Source organism: Pituophis catenifer, unplaced genomic scaffold, assembly GCF_029215685.1.
Source record: "Pituophis catenifer annectens isolate HBS135680 unplaced genomic scaffold, rPitCat1.0.hap2 SCAF_1, whole genome shotgun sequence".
Classification (NCBI taxonomy): domain Eukaryota; kingdom Metazoa; phylum Chordata; class Lepidosauria; order Squamata; family Colubridae; genus Pituophis; species Pituophis catenifer.
In genome coordinates this window covers 188,045,203-188,057,887 of record NW_027256881.1, presented here as the reverse complement: position 1 = coordinate 188,057,887, position 12,685 = coordinate 188,045,203, and positions in this window count along the sequence as shown.

Genomic DNA, 12,685 nt, shown 5'->3' with positions numbered 1-12,685 from the left:
GTGCCAATGCCATGGTGATGGGGTGACAGAGTCTGGTGGTGTAAAACTATTTAACGCCACCAACAATACTGCTGCCCTACAAAATGACCTTGACTACGTGTCAGATTGGTCAAACAATTGGCAACTTCAAATTTCAACCAACAAATGCTCTGTCTTACACATTGGAAACAAAAATCAGAACACCAAATACAAGCTGGGCAGATATGACCTCGTAGGCGACCCTCACTCTTTCAAGGACCTAGGAGTACTCATTTCAAAAGATCTAAGCGCCAGAGTTCACTGTAACAGCATTGCCAAAAAGGCACTAAGAGTTGTTAGCCTAATTTTGCAAAGCTTCTCCTCCAGTAACATTGTACTGCAAACTAGGGCATACAAAACTTTTGCCAGACCAATTCTCGAATACAGATCATCTGCCTGGAATCCACACTGTATATTGGACATTAATACAATTGAGTGAGTCCAGAGATATTTCATGAGAAGAGTTCTCCATTCCTCTACTCGCAATAGAAACCCTTATGCCACTAGGCTTGAAATTTTGGGCCTGGACAACCTAGAACTATGCTGCCTTAGGTTGAACCTAAGCTTAGTACACAAAATTGTCTGCTACAACATCCTACCTGTCAATGACTACTTCAGCTTCAACCACAATAATACACGGGCAAACAATAAATACAAGCTCAAAGTAAACCGCTCCAAACTTGATTGCAGAAAATACGACTTCAGCAACACAGTGGTTAATGCCTGGAATGCACTACCTGACTCTGTTGTTTCTTCCCCAAACCCCCAAAACTTTAACCTTAAACTGTCTACCATGGATCTTATCTCATTCCTAAGAGGTCTGTAAGGGGCATGCATAAGCGCACCAGCGTGCCTACCATCCCTGTCCTACTGTTCCCATTTAGTCGTACTCATTTCTTGTGTTTATACTTATGCCTGTTTATACTTATATGTTTATATGTTTATATGTTATGTTTATACTTATACTTGTTTTCCCATACTAGTTTGAGAAACTAAATAAATAAAATAAATAAGTGCCAATACCATGGTGATGGGGTGACAGAGTCTCATAGTGGCAGCAGTGGCAGGCAGGAGAAGGGAGAAGGAGGAGGAGGAGGAGGAGGAGGAGGAGGAGGAGGAGGAGGAGGAGGAGGAGGAGGAGGAGGAGGAGGACAATGATGAAAGGAAGGAAGGAAGGAAGGAAGGAAGGAAGGAAGGAAGGAAGGAAGGAAGGAAGGAAGGAAGGAAGGAAGTCCTGCTGAATGATCTGCTTCTATCAATCTTTTGAGGTTGGCCAGACCAAGAAAGAAACATTGCAGGGATTCCAGAAATGCTACTTTACTGTTGTAGAGTATATTAACAGAATTGTGAAAGTCTGAGATTCCCCCCTCCCCCCACTATTTTTAAGGACAACAAATGCAAGGCAGGACAGTTCTCTTTCTCATGCTTTCTATTTTACCAGGGATGAGCCTCTCTTCTCCTACCTCTATCTCAAAAGCAGAGCTAAATTCCTCCACAGACTCAATCGAGTTTTTTTTTTTTTACTACCTGTAGACTTAGCAGGTCATTTGGGACTGCAGTCTGCCAATAAGAGCTGGGCACATCTTAGTATCCCATCGCTTTCATCGCACTCCCACTCCCATCGCTTTCATTGCACCACACGTTGTAAACCACTTTTATACTAGACCAGAAAGTCCCAAAGCTGGGTGGTCTCAGCTATGGGCTGGGGATGAGCAGAAGCTTCATCAGAGGATGTGATAGTAGGCAAAGTTAGTGGAGGCTTCATGTAGCAGAGGTTAGGATCCTATGTGCAGGTGCCCTAAGACTAATGCATTTGGGTGCATTCTGGTTGACCATAAGGTGGCAGCAAATAGCTTAAGAAACTTCTGGCTTGGATTTTTTTTTATTTATTTTTTTTGGCAGCCCAGTGATTGTGACCATCATGAAATGAAAAAAATGCAAAATCCCATAGGAATGAGAGAGGAAGCAGAAGAAAAAGGTAGAAAATGAATGGTGTAGTTAGCAGATGTGGATGTAAGTGAGATGGAAGTATGTGTAAGAAAGGGCAGAGGAAAGAAACAGGAAAGTTTAGCTGTGTCACAGAAAAATGAGTGGCTGATTTAAACTGAATGTAAACTGAGAAGTCATTACATTATAGCGTTTTGTCCAGAGGCCCAAAGGCAGTTTTTGATAGAAACGGCTTTCATTTTGTAGCTTATCCAATACAGGAGATTAAATTTAAATGGAGATGTGCAAAATTCATCAAGGCTAAGAAGGAATATTCCTCTTCCCTCTGGGCCATGCTGATCTGCTTGCCAGGCCATTTGCTATGCGAGGGATGGTTTGGGAGTTTCCAGAAGTCAATTCTCCTAACCTGGTTAAGTTGTGTAGATGAATTGAGCCATATGAAGAACAAAACAGGAATAGAACCAGTATCAATCATGTGCATATCACTCTGTTTTACTCTTCCATGCATGCTCTTTAAGTATCACACATACTGTTGGCAAACACTCACGAGCTAAGCAAGGGTCACCTCGCTTCTATATACACTTACTCAATGTGCTTGCAGTCCATTGCTTGTAAATTATACAACTCTAAACATAGCTGTTTACTGCAGTGGAAATAGAGTGACCCTGCTGAGTGCCAGGCCACAATACTGACATGACAATTACAATTATTCTAGTTAATGAAGTTGGCAGGACAAACCCAAGACCTTTGCCATAAATCAGACTTTATATCTTTAGCAAATAGCTGGCCACGACCCAAGAAGAAATCTGCATAAACAAAGTAACCTTTCACAGTTGACTTTTGTTTGGGACCAGCCTTCTTCAAAGATGTAAATCAAAAGATACAGACTATGTATCCTTTAGCTATTTCATTAGGACCAAAATTATACTCCAATTGGCTTCAAGAAGGGAATTGAAAGATCTCTTTGAATCACATTCTGATAGGAACTAATCTAATTCTTACTTCAAAAGTAATGTACTAGCCAGAATGCAATTACCATTTTTGTCGTCTCTTTCTAAAGTTTTTAATATAGCTCGTCAGTGTAAAAAAAGCACACATTGTTCATTCATGCAATATATCTCCTCCAACGATCAAATGGTTGCAGAGCGATTAACAACCATAAAACTGAGATTAAATATAAATCAAGAAAATAACAAAGCTGATTTAAACACTAAAAACCCAGCTGTAAAACTGAATAACACTTAATGAAACTTAAATATTCCCTAGAACTGTGATGGTGAACTTATGGTATGCATGCCACAGCTGGCATGCGGAACCCTCTCTGCTGGCACGCGAGCCATCGCCCAGGAGACGTGCATGCATGCGCAGGGGGAGTGGCATGTGTGTTCTGGAAGTGTGAAAATGGGCCCACGTCCATGGTGGGGGTCATGTGGGGGGGGGCGTGTGTGTGTGTGCACATGTGCGGGGGTGGGCACATTGCATTATGGGTGCCGGCACACGTTATCGCACAGGCATGCAATTTTGGCACCCAAAGAGAAAAAGGTTAGCCATCACTGCCCTAGAAGATGAAAAACTGAACTGGTTATCAAGTATAGTAGAAAATTGTGTACGAAAACCCATACATAATATTGTATAATTGGAAATGCGTATGAAATTTCCTGCCAATTTCAGAAATCTCAAACTGATGCAGAAAACGTGTAAAAAACATGGAAACATTAAAATAATAGTTAATAATGCAATGTTTACTGTTGTCAGAGGTAATTAAATGTTAGATGTCTCTATTGGTACGAGTTTAAACAAAGGAGATAATTTTCATTGCTTTGGTATGGCTTCTATGTAATTTTTTTTTAATGCATGCTGCATTGTGACGATATGCCTATTTTAGAAAGCAGACGTGTGCAGCTTGACAAACATTCAAAAGTTTCTTTTCAGACTAGGAAACATATGGTTAAATAAGAATTCACTTAAATTCATCTTGAGGATAGCAATTTAGAACTAGAAACTGGAAATTATCATCATGTCCTTTATTTAGTCTCAGAACTTCTTGTCTTTTCTGCAAGAAAATAAAGGATCAGCACTTCATTCTTTCTTTCCATTTCACCCTCAAAGCAATTTTTTTCTCCCCAAATCACTTTACGAAGTCCACAACCAAGTAAAGGCATTTGAGGTTAGTTTTCCTCATTCCAGATCCAACCCTCTAATCACTTGCAGGCTAAGAAAAATTGGATCTCTCTGTCTAAAGACATAATTTGTTGATCTAGCTAGAGAGAAAGCAGTTCTAAAATCAAACAAATAGCATTGTGAAAAAAATTATTCACCTCTGTAGTCTGCGGAGTGAAATGGAGCTTTTCCAACAACAGTGTTCTGAATTATTTTTCTTAATAAGTTGCATGAAAATGAAACTTAATGAGTGTAGTAAAAACTGTTGTAGCTCCTGATGGTGCCATATCTCTCGCACTAACAATTTGTTATTCTCAGAGTCCTAGTTTGCACACTGTGCTGAGGCAAACCTGAAATTTGTCTGTTTTTGACTGAGCATGTTCTGCACACCCAGTCACTATTGGTTTTGTACGGTTGTCTGTGGTTAAAACAAACTGTGGCTTAGTTATATGTGACACAGGTCTGATTCAGTCCTTTGCTTATTCCTTAGAAGAGTATCAGTTGAAGCCAGTTGTGGATTTATGGGCCACATGAATAGCATTTTCCAGTAGACCAAGGCTTAATGTTTGTTGCCATCAAGTGATTGTCTGGATTTTTGCAATCCAGATTTGGTAGCTTCATGTAGTCTGCAAATGAAAACCTGGAGGTTGCACATAAATCTAGTGGCCCCTCACTGTTATGAATCAGGATTCAGCTACTTTGTCACAACTAAGCATTGATTATTCTACTACCTATTGAACACTTCTGCACAACTCCTTTCATTTCCCAAACAGTTAGAAATGGTTCAAAGAAAATTGTAATGATTTTAGTTCATGCTGACTTCGAATATTGAGATCCTGCAGTAGGAAAATAATTTCCCACCCATTCCACACAAATGAGGAAAGGAAGGAACAACAACTATAATATAAGAAAGAGAACAGGACATTTTGGCTTGCTCATTCTATATAGATTATTGAGAAGAAGTGGCAAAATTATGAAAATGGTGTTTGTTTTCCAGAATTTAAAACTGAAAACATAATCTTAATCTTTATTTTTAAAAAAATCGGTTTCACAGATTCTTAGATTCTCTAGGAATGAAGTGTTGGAAAGCTGAATTTGGGCTGCCTTCATACTCATGCAACCTGCTAAAATAAAAGCACTCAATTTATTTTAGAGGGAAAGAAAGAGACTTTTATTGTCACCTAACAATTCCCAGAGCAAATATTCCTTTGTGCCTCATATTATAATCAACTATTGTCAAAGGGTGGGTTTTTTTTTAAAGAAAGCAATAAAAAAGTTTTCTGGATAAAACTTCATTGGATACAAGTATGTTCTACTTATTGATCTATTTTATAGGAAAGAGGCAATGTTCTAAACACATTCACTTTTCCTTTGGAACAATAGATTTAACATACCCCTTCCTTTTTGATTCTTTAGTTATGTAGAATTTAATCATACAAGTCATTATGCCTGTCAGGTTTCGATGCTATCTCAAAATAAATGAATTTCCAAACTGCCGATCTTTGAGGAAATTTTCTCTTTATTGAGCATAGTGACCTGTCCCTGGCTCTTTCGCGGTCAGCACTGACCTTTACCCACCAAACCCTCCCTTTCCAATCCCCAATTCTCTGCGTCTCATTGGCTATTTTTCAAGCCACTCTCTTCATCCCATCTCCATCAGATCACAGAAATGTCCCCCCCTCCCATCTCCGAGGAGACAGAAACTTCAAAGAAATTAAGTAGGCAAAAGTTCAAGCTTCTCCTCTCCTTTTCATATGTCAGCGCTGGAATGCTGACATCCGGCCCCTCTCCCTTCATTCTCCCAGTGAGGCCTACACGAGACAAACAACAAGTTTAGTACCATTACCCTGTCTGAGGGTGTGTCCCACCCCCTCCCACCTTGTTCGGGTGATCTGCATGGAATTTAGCTATAAGGCGGTCAGCTTGGATGTTCATGCTCTTCACCCAGGAAGCTTCTGACAAGGGGTAACCCTTCCACTTAATTAAGTATTGGAGGCGCCCTCTGTGCCACCTCGAATCAAGAATTTGCTGTACTTCATAGTGAGTGTGGCCCCCAATGATCAAGAGCCCCGGGGGATCACGTGGCACCAGCCTTAAAATTGACCCCACCACAGGCTTCAGGAGACTACTGTGAAAAACAGGGTGTATCTTTCCTAGTAACCGGGGCAACTGCAATTGTACCATGACCGGGTTGATTATTTTTACTATAGGAAATGGTCCTATAAATTTTGGGCCCAGCTTCCTGGTCGGGAGCCTGAGTCTTAAATACTTGGTGGAGAGGTAGACTTTCTCTCCTACTCGGAACGGTCTTTGGGGGGCTCTGAACACAGTTGTGTCTTTAATTAGCAGTAGCAATAGCAGTTAGACTTACATAGTGCTTCACAGTGCTTTACAGCACCGTGAAGCAGTTTACAGAGTCAGCATATTGCCCCCAACAATCTGGGTCTTTATTTTACCGACTTTGGAAGGATGGAAGGCTGAGTCAACCTTGAGCTGCTCAGAATCGAACTGCAATGCTGCATTCTAACTACTGCACCACCATGGCTCTTAATTAATACATCTAACTAGCACAAGATCAGATTGAAAAATGACACTGTTAATTTTCTCTCTCTCCTAAAATGAAAATATGGTAGAGGACCAAACTTGCTATTCTAACTTTCATAATAAGAGAAAGTTTTGTTAAACCTATCTGCCATATTCTGATATAGGTTAAAACAACCCTTATTTGTTAAAGTACAGGTAGACCTCATTTAGTAATAGCCTCATTTAGCAAAGGTCACAGTCACTATGTGGCCAGTCCTTGCATTTACAATCTTTGCAGTACTGTAAAGCAAGGAAAGCTGAGGTAAGATTGTTCGCACAATCACAAATTTACTTAATGGCTGCCTCACTTAATGCCTAAACTGCCAATCCCAATTATGGCTGCTTTAACAAGGATTACCCATACAGAGAAAGATAAATTCATGGAAGAATTCTTAACAACTTTGAGTCAATTTAGAGTCAAGATCTTCTGACTATATCTGGTGTTGCCAAGGTCTCTCTCCAGGTGTGGGTTCTACTTACCTTTACTATCGGTTTGTAGCGGGGCTGCGCACGCGCGAAGCATGTGGGGTCGATGAGTGGAGCCTCCCACCAGTTTTACTACCAGTTCTATAGAACCGGTGCGAACTGGGAGCAACCCCCCACTGTACATGTTGCTTGACCAGTTTGCTTTTCTTTTTCCTCTGTTTTCCCTAAAAAATTTTTAACAATCCTTTTTATCTAAGAAACCTCCTTTGTGTAAAATGTTTATTTAAGCTTGGCCATAAATCCCCCATCCCTGAAGCATCAGGAGAAAAGCAGAGCTTTAGCCAACAGGCTCTCTGAAAATGGCCATGTTCAGACCATAGTTTTCTATAACAAGTCTGGTAAAAAAAAGAGGATTTGCTGAAACCATGATTTATAAAGCTGATTTATCTGAATAGCTCTCCTTAATATTGACTAAAGTTTAGGAGAGAGCCATCCAAACAACTATGGGATTAATTTAAAGCAGAAGATTTTGAGATGTGCTAGTGGAGGAAGAGAGAAAAGAGGAATGGGAAAAGGCAACATTTTATATTGAACAAATCCCTTATAGCAGGGCTGTCAAACTGGCGGCCAGCAGGCCAGATGTGTCACGAACTGGCCATGCTCATGCCTGGTTTAGCAAAGGGGGGAAAAAGTCACAATATGTCACGTGATGACACTGTGACAATGCGAGTTTGGCACCCCTGCTTTATAGCTACCTCTTACGGTATGAGTGTATGTAGTCAGCTCTGTTGAATTGATGTTATCGTTAATTACTGATTTATAATGAGTACTTTCTAAAATGTTTATACTATCATTTCATTGTTTACTCCACACATGATATAATTATTATTAGCCCATTTTTATCTCTGATATTTTGTTAAATAAAAATTATGGAGGGAATAATTTTACTGTACTTGAATCTTAGATGTGCATCCAAACAAGGTTCAAACTAGTAGAAGACTTCTGGGTGGTGGAAGGAGCAATGGAAAATGATATCACTGAAAGAATGAGCCTAGCTCTACTAAGAGACAAAACACACACAGCTGAAGGAAATACTGATGGGATTTTGGAACATGTGGTTATTAATCTTGTATCTCGAGGCTCCTGGCATTTATCAGAGGCATTTACAACTGAATTCTGTTATAGATGGAAATTCATCTACCTGTACAGCACACCTGACAGCCCTCTTGTCTTCAGCTGCTTCCCCTGATGTATAAAGCAATTGTCAAAATTTTAGCTCATTCGCATACAGCCCCAATTCTCTTTGGGTAGAAATTATTTAATCTATGCCATCACTTGATATAATCCTGCCAGGGACAAAGGATAAAATACCTCAGGAGGCTTTCAATATGACTGGGAAGATTTCAAAACTAAAGATGATTGAGGGTAGGCTTGTGTTTCACAACAAGCATTTAAACTGGAAATTCAGCATTGGCAGGTAGAAGACTGTCAATTGGACAGCATTAGCAGCCAAAGTTGTTGATATCACAGAAATACACCCATACACAACTTGTACAGAGACCAAGTTCCAGTGCCTACATTAGGAAAAAAAAAAAAACTGTGGGAAAATGCATACTCAAATACACATATGTATTTTATCTACTGAGCTCATTAATGATGCCAAGCAGAAATTTCCATCCAGAAAGTAAGAACTTTATTCAAGACACAGAACTCCAGTTAATTATTTATTTATTTTTTTGCTGGGACAGATTATAATACTTTATTTCATATTAATTACATTTGTACACATTTATTTAGAATGTTTCACCACAATGAAATTATAAAATATTAAAAGAAAAATAAAAAGGTAGAAAAAAGAAAACAAATAAAAAAGATAAAGAAAATATAGAATCATGACTTCTGTCATTGTTTCTGCTGAGTAATTACCATCTTACTGTTTCACTCCCTAACTCTTTTTAATCCCCAAATCCATAAATCATCAGTTTCAGACTTTTCTTCTTTTGACAAAATTCCTCCCAGTCCTTTAAACAACTCTTATCATTTTTTGCCTGATCAATTTGTCAGTTTCACTATTTCCACAAGGCCCATCAATTTTATACTCTAACCTTCTACCACAAGTGTTTGATTATTCTTCCAATTTTGTGGGTACAATAATTTTCTGAATTATATACAATGTTAGTTTTCTATGTTTTGTTTCTAATTCAGCTTTAATAAAATCCAATAGAAATAACTCTGGTTTCATCCAACCTCTAATCTGCAGGATCTTTTGCATCGTTGTAGGCATATTAACTACATTTTTTATCGCTCAGAAGTTCTGTCTCTTATGCTGCTTTGTCTAGACTCTCATGGAAGAAGCGATTGATGTGCAGGACTGGTTTGATATATATTTGAATTGCTGAACAGAATCTGTGGAGCAAAAGAGACACAAGATTGTTAGCACTGTCTAATTACTTGACTTTAATTATACATTTTATGCATGCCAGCTCAAGACAGCTGGCATCTTTTCAGCTAAGGATTCTTTATTATCAGTTTTTAGAAGAAACCGAGTTGATGACCAGGCTTTAATGAATTCTCTTTAGATTTCCAGAAATAAAACATTGTTGTGTCCAATTTTGCTGTTCAGATATATTAGGCATAGTGAATCTGGATCTGTATTAGTAATTGTGCAGGACTCAATTACTTCAACAAGTCAGCCATGTTGAGCTGTCAGGTAAGTAATACTGTTTAATTATGCGACATCCATATACATGGTTATTTATATGTTTTTTCACATTCTTCTGATTTAGATTTCCTTTTGTAAATTTCTTTCAGACATGATCTTCTTTTCGATTTCCCTCTCCTCTTTTATTGGTCTCATTCAAAGAACATTCAGGAGAAGGAGGAGGAGGAGGAGAAGGAGAAGGAGAAGGAGAAGGAGAAGGAGAAGGAGAAGGAGAAGGAGAAGGAGAAGGAGAAGGAAAAGAAACCACCTCTGGAAATTTTCAAGCAAATCCTCCTTAATCACTTAAAAGAAAACCAAAACATGACTGTTGGTTTTAAATATTGCCTACCATACCTCAGCTACAATTGTGTGGTTAAAAATAATGCTCATTTGCAACAGTCCAAGTCACCTTCTTGGGAAAAGGAAAATGAATCGTAGATAATCCATAAATTCCTTAAAACAGGAAGCTAGCAACTTTATTTGCATCTGCAAAGTCTGTGTTTGAGAGCTGCAGTTATCATTAGAATGGGTGAGGTCAAAATCTTGGGACTGTTTGGCAGTAGATGGGGGAAGAGTTAGGAGAGATAATATAATGCAGCAATATGAACCTTGAGAGAAACCACCACTTTTAATTCTTGGGGTAGTTTGAAAATAGTACAAAAGAAGAAAAAAATATTTAAGGAAAAAGATGGTGATGGGAGGAAAATTACGACAAGGTCACCTCTCACTCTTTGGCATATTTTCACCTCCAGGGGAGAAAAGAAAAATCCATTAAATCTCCTTCCTTCAGTTTATTTTCCCAGACTGAAAGCAATTGCAAGAAGTAAGCAGACCAATTCTGTGCAAGAATTTGCTCAATTGGCATTCTCCCTAACTGCAATGGTATTTCTGTAGTCAAGCACTCAGCACTGCAGTATTAACTAAAAGTACTTTTTAGAAGCTTTGGTTTAGAAAGTGCACAAGATTCCTGATTCAGCAATAATTTCTCCAGGATATTAGCTCTCGGCATATTTTGCCATTAAAATATATACATTAAAACAGTTGCTCTCTCCTGAGAGCTTTACCGAGCACTGCTAGTGACATGTCTTCCACCCACAGATTATTTAGCGTTCAATATTGTACTAAAAGCTTCATCTATCAAACACTGTAAGATTAAGCTGTTGCCTAACCAGTGTGCAGTGGCTCAGTGGTTAAGATGCTGAGCTTGTCGATCGAAAAGGTTGGCAGTTCAGCAATTCAAATCCCTAGTGCTGCGTAACAGGGTGAGCTCCCATTACTTGTCCCAGCTTCTGCCAACCTAGCAGTTTCAAAGCACATAAAAAAACGCAAATAGAAAAATATGCACCACCTTTGGTGGGAAGGTAACAGCATTCCATGTTCCTTTGGCATTTAGTCATGCAGGCCACATGACCACGGAGACTTCTTCGGACAGTGCTGGCTCTTCAGCTTTGAAACAGAGATGAGCACCACCCTCTAGAGTTGGGAACGACTAGCACATATGTGCGAGGGGAACCTTTACTTTTACCTTTAACCAGTGTGCTAGTTGTCTATTGGAAAATGTTTACCACAGTTTTATAGTTTTTTTCTTCTACATCAAACAAAAACCTGCTTTCAGTAATGGAGACATCAAGTTAGTTTGGTCAAGAAGCATGATTTCTTGTGTTCAACAATTGATGCAACTCAGTGTAAGCAAAATTATGTCAGAGCATAAAGAGCAACAACAATTAAACAGTTTATTGCTATGTTGGAGACCCCTGTTTTAAAGTGTAAATGAGATTGAAAGTTTAACGTTGTGGTTTCTGAAGTGGGGAAGACAAGATAACTGACAGTTAAACAAGGGAGCCCTTGCTACAACCTACACTACGTTCATTCTGAAATCCTACTACTCTAAGTGCTTCCCTAAAATATTTTACTCATCCAAGTACATAATATGTACTTGAATTTAACATATTAATGTTTTTAGTGTTTTAATGGTTTTTATTATTTTGTTTTAAAATGTTTTTAATATTTTAAGAGTGACATCTGTTTCTGAATTGTGAGCCACCCAGATTTGTTTGCTGAGATGGGCAGCTATAGAAACCAACCAACCAAACAAACAAACAAACAAACTGAAAGCTATTCTACCCATTACTGCCCATCATAGCAAAGACTACAGTAGTCACATTTCAGTTTATAGTTGGCATAGGTCTGAGCATTTCCTTTTTCCTTTTTTTTCAAAAAACATCATCTTTGTAATAAACCAGCATATCAAGGCAGAGGAAAAGTTTGCCAGAATATAATTTCCCCCCTATTTTCTGGGGTGGAAGGTTGCAGTTGGTTACTGTATTTCAATTACATGCAATACATTTTTCATATGGAGAAGTTTTGAATATATAATATCCACCATAATGACACACAACTGTGTCTGTGCATATTGAACTCAGTTGGACCAGTCTATGCTATGTATAATGTACATTGAAAATATACGGCTGGGCAGATCTTTGAAGAGGCCTTTTTGATGAGGATTTGAGGAAAAAATATTTTCCAAGCTGCTTTCGTGTATTCAGTTTCTCAGATATTCTCAAACTCCTAAACCACAGCACATGACTAAGGAGGCAATATTCATGATGTCTTGTTAATCAGGTTTCATGCCAGAAAAAAGGTGTAAAAATACAAAATATTCCAAGCTAAATAAATAGACTTCCCACTTATTCAAGTATGCTTCTGAAAGCTATTTGGACATCTTTCTGTGAATTTCCTTAAATGAATGACTAATAACTTCTTAAGACATTCATCATCCTCTTTTAACAACCCCATAATCCCTTGCTGGGTGGAATCTGAACAACTGACTGGAGCTGAGTGTTTACTGGC